Below are 16,852 nucleotides of genomic sequence, written 5' to 3'. Positions count from 1 at the left end.
ATACCAGTCTCCCAGTCTGCTCCAGCCCAGGTCAGAATACCAGCCTCCCAGTCTGCTCCAGCCCAGGTCAGAATACCAGCCTCCCAGTCTGCTCCAGCCGAGGTCAGAATACCAGCCTCCCAGTCTGCTCCAGCCCAGGTCAACTTATCAGCCTCTCAGTCTGCTCCAGCACAGTGTGCTCCAGCCCAGGTCAGAATACCAGCCTCCCAGTCTGCTCCAACACAGTGTGCTCCAGCCCAGGTCAGAATACCAGCCTCTCAGTCTGCTCCAGCCCAGGTCAGAATACCAGCCTCCCAGTCTGCTCCAGCCCAGGTCAGAATACCAGCCTCCCAGTCTGCTCCAGCCCAGGTCAGAATACCAGCCTCTCAGTCTGCCACAGCCCAGGTCAGAAAACCAGCCTCTCAGTCTGCTCCAACACAGTGTGCTCCAGCCCAGGTCAGAATACCAGCCTCCCAGTCTGCTCCAGCACAGGTCAGAATACCAGCCTCTCAGTCTGCTCCAGCCCAGGTCAGAATACCAGCCTCCCAGTCTGCTCCAGCCCAGGGCAGAATACCAGCCTCCCAGTCTGCTCCACCCAGATAGTCACCCACAACTGCAATCCTTATTGATTCAAATGGGAAGTTCTTAGAGAGGGAGAGGGAGTGAAAAGGTAGAGGCGGAGAGAGGGAGTAAAAAGGGAGAGAGGCGGAGAGAGGGAGTGAAAAGGGAGAGAGGCGGAGAGAGGGGAGTGAAAAGGGAGAGAGGCGGAGAGAGGGAGTGAAAAGGGAGAGAGAGGGAGTGAAAAGGGAGAGAGGCGGAGAGGGGGAGTGAAAAGGGAGAGAGAGGGAGAGAGAGGGAGTGAAAAGGGAGAGAGAGGGAGTGAAAAGGGAGAGAGGTGGAGAGGGGGAGTGAAAAGGGAGAGAGGCGGAGAGAGGGAGTGAAAAGGGAGAGAGGCGGAGAGAGGGAGTGAAAAGGGAGAGAGGCGGAGAGAGGGAGTAAAAAGGGAGAGAGGCGGAAAGAGGGAGAGAAAAGGGAGAGAGGCGGAGAGAGGGAGTGAAAAGGGAGAGAGGCGGAGAGAGGGAGTGAAAAGGGAGAGAGGTGGAGAGAGGGAGTGAAAAGGGAGAGAGGCGGAGAGAGGGAGTGAAAAGGGAGAGAGGGGAGTGAAAAGGGAGAGAGGGGAGTGAAAAGGGAGAGAGGCGGAGAGAGGTTGACAGTTTATGACAAATAGTTAAACAATTTTGCATGTAATGGCTTATGCAAGGAACTAATGCCTAGATGTTTTGAGGGGTAAGACTATTCAACAGAGAACCATATACTATATTTTGATCAACATGATGTGAGCAATTGATAATGTGGAAAAAAGCTGACACTTGTACATTATCAATTGCAATGTGTTCAAAGGAATAAGAAATTGCTTTAATGATGTGCACAAGTGACTAGATGATTTGGAATTTGTACAAGTCGTATCAAGAATTGCACTTTTGATCTAAGAAATGCACCAAAGCGACTGAGGAAAACTGTAATCACTTTCCCAGTGGAATACAACCTAACAGACAAGAAGCCATTCTTTACAAAACAGTATGAATACAAACAATGGCAGGGCTGATTGGTGATGGGGAGGGTATGGGGCATTAAGTGAGCTAGATCCTTTGATTGCCTTTGGGAGCCTGTCAGATATGGTCAAAATATCTGTAAGATCATTTGTGATACAAACATATTCTATTTGGAGATGTTTTTTACCATTCAGGGATCTCATTCCCTTTTGTACTTTAACCATTTGTACATTGTTACAACACTGTATATATATATAATATGACATTTGTAATGTCTTTATTGTTTTGAAACTTCTGCATGTGTAATGTTTACTGTTCATTTTTATTGTTTATTTCACTGTTGTATATTATCTACCTCACTCGCTTTGGCAATGTAAACACATGTTTCCCATGCCAATAAAGACCCTTGAATATAATTGAATTGAATTGAGAGAGAAAGAGAGAGAGAGATAGAGAGAGACTTTACATTCTAATCGTAGAGAAAGAGAGAGAGAGAATGTGAGAGAGAGAGACAGAGACAGACAGACAGACAGACAGACAGACAGACAGCTCTGGGTCCGTCTTGTTGTCACTGTGGCTGCGCTCAGACCGAGTGAGCTACGGTCAAGCGGGGCATCTCGTTGAACTCGGCACGGCCTGGAGATAATAGTAATGCCATTGCAGGCTTTGTGTGTCTTTAAGCACCGTACTTTTTCACTCCATCCCTGCTGTGTGTGTGTGTGAGAGCTTTTCTTTGACATCTGTTGGGAGAAATGACTGATTTACAGTTCACGAGGGTTGTCTAATCACATATATGAAGTTTTGAAAAGTTCTGACCTTTTACCCCTTCAAAACAGCATCTATGACACCATCTTAAGGCCCTTCTGGTTGTCACAGTAAACACATATCTTGAATGGAGTATGCTGTTACAGAATCCTGAGTTTTAAGTCTGTATATTAAAAATTGACTGATCTACACAGGTTTGAATGCAGTGATTGTCACAATTGCAGGCTATGTAAATCAAAACTTCATTCCTTCATGAGTGAGGGTCAATTTCACCTGCACGATTCATCAGTTTACCTTTTTGTACAAAAGGTCTTATAGAAATGTGTAAAACTATGCTTGACAGTTTGTGACAAATAGTTCAACAATTTTGCCTGTAATGGCTTATGCAAGGAACTAATGCCTAGATGTTTTGAGGGGTCAGACTATTCAACAGAGAACCAACTACTATATTTGGATCAACATGACATGAGCAATTGATAATGTGGAAAAAAGCTGACACTTGTACATTATCAATTGCAATTTGTTCCTAAACAGAGAGTACACAGTGACAGAATACCTGACCACTGTGACTGACCCAAACTTAAGGAAAGCTTTGACTATGTACAGACTCAGTGAGCATAAATGTCAAATGTGTGATTTCATGAACTGGTACAGACAAGAAAACCAGGTTTTAAAGTTCTGTTCAATAGCCATCCCATCATTACAAAACATTTGAAAGGCTAAGTCTATCATCTCCTGAGAAGTGGTAACTATTCACATTAACCTTTCAAATGAGGTGGGTTAGGGTGTGTGAAAATTAAAAAAATAAATATGCATCAGACTTAATAAACTGTTATCTTGAAATGTTGAAAATGTTGACAGAGAGTGCGCCCCAGTCGGCTGAACACGGGTGGGGGGTTCCCCCTTAGCAAGCAGTGGACCCCAGCAACCCAATGAACCATATTAAGAACCATATTCAAAAATACACCTGCTAACCTGTTCAATCACCAAACAAAGTTGAGTGTGAACTTCTGTGTGGACTTAGAATATTTTTGGCTGGAATAAAAATAAAATAAAATCAACTTGCAGCTGTCTTTGATATGCTCAAAACGAACTAACTGCTATCTTGAAATGTTGAAAAAGTGTTTTTAAATAATTATCCTATCATTTGAACATTAGTTGAAAGGCTGAGGGGGCCATCTCCTGAGAAGAGGTTGGAGATGATTCCCTCAGCCTTTCAGCTAATTTGGAAATGCCTATTTTAAATAGGATGCCTATTTAAACACACTTTTTCAACATTTCAAGATAGCAGTTACTCCAGTTTGATGTAAATAAAGACAGCTGCAACTTTATTTTATTCATTTTCACATGTTTTTGGTAAAAAAAATATTTTTGAAAATGAATAAAATAAAGATGCAGCTATCTTTATGTACATCAAACTAAACTAACTGCTATCTTGAAATGTTGAAAACGTGTTTTTAAATAATCCAGGCTGATCCCTCACCTTGAACACCTCTGGAGTTGAGGTTAACAGCCGAGGGAATTTTTATGATGAAAATGGAAAAAAAAATTTTTTTGAATATTATTAATAAAATGAAGCTGCAGCTGTCTTTGAAATGATCAAACTGAACACACTGCTATCTTGAAATGTGGAAAAAGTGTTTTTAAATAGATCAGGCTGATACCCTACCTGAGCGAAAAAATGACACTTTAAAAGGAGTCTAATTTTGTCAAAAATGCAAAAATGATAAAAATTTCAACTCACAGGTACATTAATAGACCAAACACAAACATCTGTCATCTCGAAATGTCCTAAAAAGGTTCTAAACGGGCCCCCTGGGTCTACACCTGGAGAGCAGGTGGGCACATCTGCACCAGAGGTGAAATCTCACCTAGAGAGGAGATATTTCAACTCGACAGATGTCAGAGTGAGTCTGACTACACATATAGAAGTAGGACTAGTCTACCTGACAACACATATAGAAGTAGGACTAGTCTACCTGGTTACACATTTAGAAGTAGGACTAGTCTACCTGGTTACACATATAGAGGTAGGACTAGTCTACCTGACTACACATATAGAAGTAGGACTAGTCTACCTGACTACACATATAGAAGTAGACCTAGTCTACCTGGTTACACATAAAGAAGTAGGACTAGTCTACCCGATAACACATATAGAAGTAGGACTAGTCGACCTGACTACACATATAGAAGTAGGACTAGTCTACCTGACTACACATATAGAAGTAGACCTAGTCTACCTGGTTACACATATAGAAGTAGGACTAGTCTACCTGATTACACATATAGTACTAGGACTAGTCTACCTGGTTACACATATAGTAGTAGGACTAGTCTACCTGGTTACACATATAGAGGTAGGACTGGTCTACCTGGTTACGCATATAGTAGTAGGACTAGTCTACCTGGTTACGCATATAGAAGTAGGACTAGTCTACCTGGTTACACATATAGTAGTAGGACTAGTCTACCTGATTACACATAGAGGTAGGACTAGTCTACCTGATTACACATATAGAGGTAGGACTAGTCTACCTGGTTACACATATAGAAGTAGGACTAGTCTACCTGGTTACACATATAGAAGTAGGACTAGTCTACCTGGTTACACATATAGAGGTAGGACTAGTCTACCTGATTACACATATAGAGGTAGGACTAGTCTACCTGGTTACACATATAGAAGTAGGACTAGTCTACCTGGTTACACATATAGAAGTACGACTAGTCTACCTGGTTACACATATAGAAGTAGGACTAGTCTACCTGTCCTGAGCACAAATGGAGGCCTATAAATATGCACATTTGGGGATGTCTGATTGTGAGTTGTGGAGCTTCTCAAAGTAATGTTTTTTTTCCACCTCAAACAGCAAGTAATCAAAGTCTAAATCTAAATCAATTGCAAAGGAGAATGTATTTGTAAAATATTTCCAGCTCTCGCCCTTTCGATAACCACTCGGCACGAAAGGGAAAAACGTAATGTGCTGATCCAGTGGAAATGTCAAAACACCTGATTACTTCTTATCCCTTTCACAAATAGCCTACAGCTGTGTTGGTCGAGAACTCACAGGCACGGGAAACTGAGGGCCCAGAATATTTTATACAATGTTTCAAGTTCGTTATGGACAGGTCATGTGATTTATAGGACATCTATTTGCAATGTTTTTATTTGTTATGTAGGCTATTTTTTACATAAATTAGATTTGTATAATTTTCATTTAGATAGAATGTAGATTAATCACAGACAATGATTGAGATACTATTATAAATGAAATTAAACTGTTCCAGTAAAATGTGAATATGAAAATCATAACTGTCACCAGATCAGTAGAAATGGTAAGATAGATTTGCACTCCAAATGTAGGTTGCCGACTGCTTGTTGAGCCAATTACCAGCAACGTCAGAATGTATGAAGGACAGCAGCAGGAGGTGGATCGGGAAGAGTTTGTTTCTTCCTCTGGTTGGGCGTTATTGATGTAATGGCATGGAAATAAATTGGCTGAATATTATACAATGACTTATCAACAGCTCTAACAATTTGACCCCCACAGGAAATCTACACTGGCAATTCTAGAATATACTATATAGCCTAGAAACCTGGTTAAACTATCATTATGACATCATGGATGAATTCTAGAATATACTATATAGCCTAGAAACCTGGTTACACTATCATTATGACATCATGGATGAATTCTAGAATATACTATATATCCTAGAAACCTGGTTAAACTATCATTATGACATCATGGATGGCCAGTCCTTGTATTCATAGTATAGTGAATTCAGGGTGTAGCCTGAGCTGAACTCAAACCTGGGTCCAGCGACTGTCAAGCCAACACCTTACAACTGTTACGCCAAGATGTCTGAACTTTTTGACGAGGTCGCTAGGTGTTGGATTACGGTTGATACAATAGCTTTCTCTATGAATTTGAGCATGGTTTCATTTCTCCAGCCCCCATCCCTCAGCTGTTTACCAAACCCAGTCTCTGGGCAGCCATTTTGTTGCTGTTTAAATACTAAGTTGTCCCTTTAAAAAAGCCACACAACAATCAATCAACCAATAACAAAGCTGTCTTTCCACCACTGTTTTGCTTATAAGATGATGGATGGCGCTGGAGAAATGTAACTACTTTCAAATTCATAGACAGACCTATGGATGCAAGGACTGACCATCCATGATATCAACATTATAGTTTTAACCATGTTGAGGCTATACAGTGTTGATTTACATTTTTTCTATACATTGGAGTAAAAAAGCTTATTTAGGGTTCTGATGGGGTACAACAGTTGAACTAAGCTCATGAGGCATGTGTTATATTCTTCAAGAATCAATGGCTATAAATAAATAATTAAAAAATCTAAATATGGATGTGGTAATTGCAGATTTCCCCTTTAACACCACACATCCTTCCAGTGACTGGAGCGAATTTCAAAATTCGCTGAAGCTGGAGACTTATATTTCCCTCACCAACTTTAAACATCAGCTATCTGAGCAGCTAATCGATCGCTGCAGCTGTACATGTACTTTTCTGCTCTTTTGCACACCAGTATCTCTACTTGCACATCATCATCTGCTCATTTATCACTCCAGTGTTAATCTGCTAAATTGTAATTCTTCGCTACTATGGACTATTCATTGCCTACCTCCTCATGCCTTTTGCACACACTATAGCACACACTATATATAGACTTTATTTTTTTCTACTGTGTCATTGACTTGTTTATTGTGTTATTGGCTTGTTTATTGTTTATTCCATGTGTAACTCTATGCTGTTGTCTGTGTCACACTGCTTTGCTTTATCTTGGCCAGGTCGCAGTTGTAAATGAAAACGTGTTCTCAACTGGCCTACCTGGTTAAACTATCATTATGACATCATGGCCACCTGGTTAAACTATCATTATGACATCATGGTCACCTGGTTAAACTATCATTATGACATCATGGCCACCTGGTTAAACTATCATTATGACATCATGGTCACCTGGTTAAACTATCATTATGACATCATGGTCACCTGGTTAAACTATCATTATGACATCATAGCCACCTGGTTAAATAAAAAAGTTCAACAACTGCAGAGTTTGTGTCTCTGTTTTTAAGGCAGTACTTACTTGTGTTAACCAGGGCCCGTTCATCGTTAGAACCATCGGATGCCTTAAGATGCGTTTGGGAAACCGAGTCCAGAAATCCAGTTTCCTCCTCTTCTTCCATCTCCTTTTTCAATGTGACAGTCATCTCCCTCTCCTCCTCCTTCACTCCAAAAACTGCACCCTCCTCTTTCTCTTCCTCCTCTTCTTTTACTGTAACATCCTCTTCCTCTTTCAATCTGAACGCGTCTTTCTCTTCTTCTTTCACTGTAACAGCCTCACCCTCTACTTCTTGTTTTACTGTGATATCCTTCTCTTCCTCCTCCTCTTTGACGAGAGCTTCTTTCTCCGTCCAGCAGACCTCCTCTTCATTAACAAGAGAGTAGCTTAGTGACCTCATGGTTGGAGATGTTAGCTAGCTAGGCTAATGCTAACTTAACCAGCCCGCTAGATGAATAATAAAAACAATACCGTAAATATGAAATTAAAACGGATAACTAACTAGGCGACAGAAGTGGCTTTAAAATACAGTGGCAAATATACACTAAAGCGTCTACAGAACTTTATTGGTTCGTCTATTTTGTCTAGCAAGCTACCGAGGTGGCTGACTGTCTGTTGCTGCTGTTGAAAGAAGCGTTCCGTCCACTAGATTATACGTCACAGTAGCAGCATTGCCTTAAAGTCGCAGACCGCAATCTGCTGATATGAAATATTAATTTTAAACTAAATAAATCAATATCAGTCAATATATTTTGTCTGTGATTTCTTATTTCGTCAACCGTTCCATCGCATCTTAAACATCTTACCGGGCCGGCACTAGGACCGGGGGAGGCTGCTGCTGCGCTAGTGACTGTTACACTTTCTTCAGCAAAGATGGCGGACAGAAATACTAGGAGAGAGGGGTACCCCTACACAGAACTGAACTGAATCAAAGATGGCGAACAGAAATACTAGGAGAGAGGGGAACCCCTACACAGAACTGAACTGAATCAAAGATGGCGGACGGAAATACTAGGATGGAAGCAAATGTAAGGGATTATAACGTCATAACGAATCATGCAAAAAACATGTACAGTTGACAGGAATGTTTGTTCATGTAGAGACAAACGATTATGCATTTTTTTTTATCATAAAGTTAATTCATGAAAATCGCGATTTAGCCAGCTAGCTGACCCAGCTAACATTAGCCAGCTAGCTGGCTAGCTTTATGGGTGTTGTGACATGAGTATGAAATTGTAATTCTGGTTGTTTTAGGGACTCCTGAAACAACCAGCAAACCAGGCGGTTGATTTGTGAAACAGTGGATGTATAGAATCTAGCTAGCTGAAGAATTTACTGTAAATTGAATGTACAATTTTGTAAGCTTGCCTTACTGATATTTGCCATGCAGATAGATGAAATCACGTAGCTAGCTATGTTCTTGCTTATTGTGCAGTGGATGATTAAAATCCCTGTATGCCCATGGATGTGTAGCTAGCTATCTAGCCGATCTGTGTATGCAACCAAACGTTTGGTATACATATTAGTTAAGAACCTAGCTATGAACCTCAGCTATCATAGCCAGTTGTATCAACTTCAAAACAGCCTGAATGACATTAATGAAGCCTATGGATTGAGTAGAATATAATATCATGTTGTGCCAAGAATGCAAGTCGTATATACATGTAGTTATTACCATGCATGAGATCCCCACATTGTAGCCTGTACATTTAATATATTCACTGATCATGTACTGTACCTTGGCAAATAAATGTGCAGTTTAGGTATGAATGTCTTTGAGATTATCTTTCAGTCATATCCAATACCAGGAGTGTCAAATTCCAGTCTTTGAATGATGCTGTGTCTGCATGTATGTATTACAATTCTACACTTCAACAGTGTTTACCAATCTTGGTCCTGGGACATCAATGGTTACACATTGTAACTAATAGACTAGAAATAGGATTTAACTAGTTAATTCATATATACAGAAACATAATGTTAAAAACAGAACACTACACTTCCTATGCATCATGTAAATACTCCAACACCGGTTCATCTCAACATCTAATGCCCTTCATCTGCATTGATCTGATAAACACAGGATAGGTGGAGTATTTCATCACATTACACTTCATTTCAATCAGTAGAGAATATTGAAAAGCTCATTATCCAAGTGTTATAAATACAAGTTCAATCTGTACTTCAATGCACATCTGTTGTGCATTATAAAAACAGAGGAAGAAAGAGGAGGTGGAGAGAGAGGTGTAAAAGACAGAAAGGGAAAGAGGTAAGCACATAGGAGCAGGGAAGGCAGCACATGATTAATGAATCACAGTGCTACATAAATATTCTCTCAGTTCATCACAATTACATAGCAGTGTCTCTAGTCGGCCCAAAGGTTATCTTAAAAGAGGGTGAGGTGGTGATGATGGGACTGGGGGTTGGCATCCTCTCACATCAAAACATATCTGCAGACGAGAGACAGATGGAGAGAGAGAGCATGTTTAAGCCTTGTGTTTTTAGTTTTTATTCTAACATTGTTAGTCATCAATCAGGAGGTGAAATGCAAAACTGACCTGGGATCATTAACTCTGGGACTACAGCATCTATCTGTATTTCAATGTAAAGCATCTCTTTAATAATACTTCCTGTATAATATAAACTGACCTGGGATCATTAACTCTGGGACTACTGCATCTCTCTGTATTTCAATGTAAAGCATCTCTTTAATAATACTTCCTGTATAATATAAACTGTCCTGGGATCATTAACTCTGGGACTACTGCATCTCTCTGTATTTCAATGTAAAGCATCTCTTTAATAATACTTCCTGTATAATATAAACTGACCTGGGATCATTAACTCTGGGACTACTGCATCTCTGTCTGTATTTCAATGTAAAGCATCTCTTTAATAATACTTCCTGTTGACCTGACCAAGTGACCTCTCACCTCTGACCATGCTGTGCCCTCTATGTAGCCAGTTCAGATGCAGGAGGGGTTCACCGACACAGCTGATATAACCTAGAGGACTTAGGGAGAAGGGGAGAGAGGGATGAAGTGAAGGAGAGAGACTGTTATTGAGAAAATAAGGTAGTTAAAGTGACAGTGTTCAACAGGAATCTGTGTGTGGCCTCACCTGGTGTCCACACCACACTAAGTGGCTGCAGAGTACTTTATGCTGAAAAACATGAACGGACCCACAAGGACAAACAATATAGCGTAGTTATAGAAATAATGAAGTGTCTTACTATTCTCCATGGTTGGCCCTCTTGCCTATTCTTTGAAGGTGGAAGGAGCCACAGTTATACACCTGAGCCTGCTTACTGCACAACACAATCCATCAATCAGATTGTTACATGAGTGTGTAGGTGTGGGTTATAGGGTGTCTAATTGTTCTACATTTTTTCAATATGGGTGATTTAAAACAGCCTGTTTTGTTTTTGCACAGACATCACACCCTTACCTAAACAGCACCCTCACCTGAGAAGTAGAAATCAAAGGGAGAGAAACTATGAATTGAATAACTACAGTTGACATAGCTAAGTAAATGGAAGAATACTCTTATTGCAATGTGGATGGCTCTTAAAATAGCCTTTGGTTGTGCATAGTGTAGTCTATGGTGTTGCCAGGGAACAGCACCCTCTTAAAAGAGCCTTTGGTTGTGCATAGTGTAGTCTATGGTGTTGCCAGGGAACAGTACCCTCTTAAAAGAGCCTTTGGTTGTGCATAGTGTAGTCTATGGTGTTGCCAGGGAACAGCACCCTCTTTGAAGAAGTAGGAGGTGAAGATCTCCTGCACACGGATTGCCTCTCTTGCTGCGTTGTTGGACCCCATCCTTGAAACATCCTGCAGAGCAGCAGACTCCTCCTCTGGGACACGGCGGCGAGCTGCAGATCCCTTCCTGGTCCTCGTGTCCATCCTCATGAAGTTACGCAGGACACAGGTAGCCTTCACACACCTGAATTCCTCCAAGAGGCAGTCCCAGATGACCCTGGTCACCCAACCTTGCAGTGCCCTACACGGTAACTGTAGGCAATCGTTTTGAAGGAATCTCCAGTTACAAGGTATCTGTAGGAATATGGAAGACAATGTCATTATTAGACTGTTACATCACCAGGTCATTGTGGATTACTAAAGTATAATATCCCTGATAACAAATCATGATAACATTGGATTGATAGATGCATGGGCACACATATGTACATGTGTAGCATGTGACAATAACAGGATCATATCAAGGACGGCATCACAAATGAATACATAAATACCACTTGAAGCTTGATGATGAGTTGATCATTTGAATCAGCTGTGCAGTGCTGAGGCAAAAACAACAATGTGCCTCTTTGAGTCCCCAGGACTGAGAACCACTGCTCTTCATTGGGACCTCTTCATATGTAGACTGGCTTTCATAGCGCTCTTTATCTGAGGACAGAAAACCTCACAAGAAACACACTTCATTATAGTCAAATTACACCACACTGAATATTATGTTACTATTATCTCCGTCCTCACTTCTAGGGACAGGAACTACACAAAAGTACTTGCCCTATCCAGAATAGCCTCCTCTCTCACTGACAGTTGGGGCTGCTATCCTTTCACCCTCCATGGCTGTTAGCTAGCTACCTACAAATGCATTTGGAGTTTGTTTTTTACAGTGATAAATAGATCAAGATAGCTAGCTAATATGAAGTTAGACAGCTGATGATATTTAATTCACTTAGCTATCTATCTATACAGACTGGTTACCTATTTAGATGTGACATGAAAGTATTGTGTGAAATTATTTTGATGTTAAAGTATTTTAAAATATTTTGATGTGATATGAAAGTATTGTGTGAAATAATTGTTATGTGATATGAAAGTATTATGTGAAATTATTTTGAGGAGTAACGGGGGCAGAGAATCAGCAGTAGAAACAATAACAAAGCGTACTCCCTGCCCATTGAGAATCGATTCACATTTAGATGGAATATTTGACTATTTTAGCTGCCAGAGCCAGTCTACCTCTGAAAATAACATACAGTCCTTGGACCTTGAGGAGTAACGGTGGCAGCAATCAGCAGTAGAAACAATAACAAAGCGCTGCCTGTTTCGGTAAAAAGCTGAGGGATGGGGCTGAAGAAATGCAACCATCCATGATATCAGCATGATAGTTTTAACCATGTTTTTACAGTGTTACAGTGTTTGTTTATATTTACTGATAAACATTGGAGTCAAAAAAGCTCATATTTTGGGTTCTGATGGGGTACAACAGTTGAAATAAGCTCATGAGGCATTTATAAGTGAATTCTTCAAGAAACAGATGGGTACATATCATTAATGTATAAGTCCCAAAATGGATGTAACAACTGCTGATTGCCCCTTTAAGACTACATATTGGGCTAATCTAATAGGAGATATTGAGGACTACAGTATTTCAGGCATTGTCATTGGATGCATTTTATCAATTGTTAACGTTTTGTTGATGGTCCACTCTTGATGTTCTACACGTTACAGTGTAGCTTCAGCCATTCCTACAGAACAACATTAAAGTGTAGAACCCCTTTACTGCATATTGGTTCAACAACTGCAGAGACGGTACTTACTGGGGTTAAACAGATCTCCAACCTCCTCTTCTTCCTCCAATGTGACAGTCATCTCCTCCTCCTCCTCCTTCACACCAAAATCAGCCTCCTCTTCCTCCTCTTTCACAACAATGTTCAGCCCCAGACCCTCTTTCTCCGTCCAGCAGACTTCCTCTTCTTTAGCAGGAGGGGAGAAGTTTAGGGAGCTCATGTTCGGGGATGTTAGCTAGCTAGCTATCATTAGCGACTAGGCTAGTGCTAACTTAACCAGCCAGCTACTATAGCTGACTAATACAAAATAACGTAATATTAAATAGGTTAACAACTAGATACGACCTAAGTGTGTCGAAAACACAGTAGGTAATATACATCGAAAGCGTATAAATAGCTTGAATCTTTCGGCTATGTTGGCTAGCAAGCTACCGAGGTGGTTGACGAGCTGTTTATGAAGAACCGTCCACTAGATTATACGTCACGCTGGCAGCGTCGCCTGAAAGACGCACATCGCCGTCTGCTGACTGGAGGGGAAACGCAGTTGAGGATCATATTTTATTTTCAGACAAAGATTATTGTAAATGGATTTAATTAAATAATACCATTATATTGAGACATACAAAGACAGGAATGTGTTGATTGATTAGTGCGAATATTTTTTTTTACCACAGCACATTTAAGGCAGTTTCATTAAGTTATACTACATCTAAATTAGCAGCTAGCTACTGTAGGTCTATGTAGATGTATATAATGAACAGACTAGGTCTATACTGCTCCTACATGGTGTAACAATACATCATGTAGATGTATATAATGAACAGACTAGGTCTATACTGCTCCTACATGGTGTAAAAATACATCATGTAGATGTATATAATGAACAGGCTAGGTCTATACTGCTCCTACATGGTGTAACATTACATCATGTAGATGTATATAATGAACAGACTAGGTCTATACTGCTCCTAGATGGTGTAACAATACATCATGTAGATGTATATAATGAACAGACTAGGTCTATACTGCTCCTACATGGTGTAACAATACATCATGTAGATGTATATAATGAACAGACTAGGTCTATACTGCTCCTACACGGTGTAACAATACATCATATAGATGTATATAATGAACAGACTAGGTCTATACTGCTCCTACATGGTGTAACAATACATCATGTAGATGTATATAATGAACAGACTAGGTCTATACTGCTCCTACATGGTGTAACAATACATAATGTATTTGTATATAATGAACAGACTAGGTCTATACTGCTCCTACATGGTGTAACAATACATAATGTAGATGTATATAATGAACAGACTAGGTCTATACTGCTCCTACATGGTGTAACAATACATCATGTAGATGTATATAATGAACAGACTAGGCCTATACTGCTCCTACATGGTGTAACAATACATCATGTAGATGTATATAATGAACAGACTAGGTCTATACTGCTCCTACATGGTGTAACAATACATCATGTAGATGTATATAATGAACAGACTAGGTCTATACTGCTCCTACATGGTGTAACAATACATCATATAGATGTATATAATGAACAGACTAGGTCTATACTGCTCCTACATGGTGTAACAATACATCATGTAGATGTATATAATGAACAGACTAGGTCCATACTGCTCCTACATGGTGTAACAATACATCATGTAGATGTATATAATGAACAGACTAGGTCTATACTGCTCCTACATGGTGTAACAATACATCATGTAGATGTATATAATGAACAGACTAGGCCTATACTGCTCCTACATGGTGTAACAATACATCATGTAGATGTATATAATGAACAGACTAGGTCTATACTGCTCCTACATGTTTATGTATTATTATGTGTTATTTATTTCTCCTTTATTTAACCAGGTCGGCCAGTTGAGAACAAGTTCTCATTTACAACTGCAACCTGGCCAAGATAAAACAAAGCAGTTCGACACATAAAACAACACAGAGTTACACATGGAGTAAAACAAACATACAGTCAATAATACAGTAGAAAATAAGTCTATATACAATGTGAGCAAGTGAGGTGAGATAAGGGAGGTGAAGGCAAAAAAAGGCCATGGTGGCGAAGTAAATACAATATAGCAAGTAAAACACTGGAATGGTAGATTTGCAGTGGAAGAATGTGCAAAGTAGAGATAGAAATAATGGGGTGCAAAGGAGCTAAATAAATATATAAATACAGTAGGGGAAGAGGTAGTTGTTTGGGCTAAATTATAGATGGGCTATGTACAGGTACAGTAATCTGTGAGCTGCTCTGACAGCTGGTGCTTAAAGCTAGTGAGGGAGATAAGTGTTTCCAGTTTCAGAGATTTTTGTAGCTCGTTCGTATTAATGCAGATATTATGGACATTTTATTTAAAACATGTAATTAAACTATAATTGTAGCTCCTTTAATTTAGACCCAAAATGTATTTGCCATAATGTGTGCCATTGCCCGGCTATTAAAAGGAACAGGCGACTATTTGAGACTCAGGAATGTTTGGTCACATGGAATCAAGTGGTCACTAGATGTCTACGGTGCCAAAGAGAATTATAGTTGAGGGTGTTGGGAGTGTCCAGTGAGTTGATATAACGGTAATAATGTCACATGGAATCAAGTGGTCACTAGATGTCTACGGTGCCAAAGAGAATTATAGTTGGGAGTGTTGGGAGTGTTAAGTAATAATGTCAAAATTCCACTTTTAACAACCATCAGAATTGGTTAAAAAAAGATTATGCCTGAGTGGCACAGCGATCTAAGGTACTGTATCACAGTGTTAGAGGTGTCACTATAGACCCGAGTGGTGCAGCAGTCAAAGGTACTAGATCACAGTGTTAGAGTTGTCACTATAGACCCGAGTGGTGCAGCAGTCTAAGGTACTAGATCACAGTGTTAGAGGTGTCACTATAGACCCGAGTGGTGCAGCAGTCAAAGGTACTAGATCACAGTGTTAGAGTTGTCACTATAGACCCGAGTGGTGCAGCAGTCAAAGGTACCTGATCACAGTGTTAGAGGTGTCACTATAGACCAGAGTGGTGCAGCAGTCTAAGGTACTAGATCACAGTGTTAGAGGTGTCACTATAGACCCGAGTGGTGCAGCGATCTAAGGTACTAGATCACAGTGTTAGAGGTGTCACTATAGACCCGAGTGGTGCAGCGATCTAAGGTACTGTATCACAGTGTTAGAGGTGTCACTATAGACCCGAGTGGTGCAGCAGTCTAAGGTACTAGATCACAGTGTTAGAGGCGTCACTATAGACCCGAGTGGTGCAGCAGTCTAAGGTACTAGATCACAGTGTTAGAGGCGTCACTATAGACCCGAGTGGTGCAGCGGTCTAAGGTACTGTATCACAGTGTTAGAGGTGTCACTATAGACCCGAGTGGTGCAGCAGTCTAAGGTACTGCATCACAGTGTTAGAGGCGTCACTATAGACCCGAGTGGTGCAGCGATCTAAGGTACTGTATCACAGTGTTAGAGGTGTCACTATAGACCCGAGTGGTGCAGCAGTCTAAGGTACTAGATCACAGTGTTAGAGGTGTCACTATAGACCAGAGTGGTGCAGCAGTCTAAGGTACTAGATCACAGTGCTAGAGGCGTCACTATAGACCCGAGTGGTGCAGCAGTCTAAGGTACTGTATCACAGTGTTAGAGGCGTCACTATAGACCCGAGTGGTGCAGCAGTCTAAGGTACTAGATCACAGTGCTAGAGGCGTCACTATAGACCCGAGTGGTGCAGCAGTCTAAGGTACTAGATCACAGTGTTAGAGGCGTCACTATAGACCCGAGTGGTGCAGCAGTCTAAGGTACTAGATCACAGTGTTAGAGGCGTCAATATAGACCCGAGTGGTGCAGCAGTCTAAGGTACTGCATGGCAGTGTTAGAGGTGTCACTATAGACCA

At 40.6% G+C, this 16,852-nt stretch overlaps 1 long non-coding RNA gene across 1 annotated transcript; it reads right to left on the bottom strand.

The window, feature by feature from the left end:
- Positions 1-326: 326 nt before the first annotated feature.
- LOC129844881 (uncharacterized) lies at positions 327-13,424 on the bottom strand. Its single transcript, XR_008758024.1, has 5 exons — positions 12,961-13,424; positions 11,644-11,812; positions 10,325-11,443; positions 7,416-9,841; positions 327-623 (listed from the first exon to the last, which is right to left on the bottom strand). It is a non-coding gene; the product is annotated as an uncharacterized LOC129844881 (long non-coding RNA).
- Positions 13,425-16,852: the final 3,428 nt, after the last annotated feature.

This window comes from Salvelinus fontinalis, unplaced genomic scaffold, assembly GCF_029448725.1.
Source record: "Salvelinus fontinalis isolate EN_2023a unplaced genomic scaffold, ASM2944872v1 scaffold_0245, whole genome shotgun sequence".
NCBI lineage: Eukaryota > Metazoa > Chordata > Actinopteri > Salmoniformes > Salmonidae > Salvelinus > Salvelinus fontinalis.
This window is presented reverse-complemented; position numbering and strand designations above follow the sequence as displayed.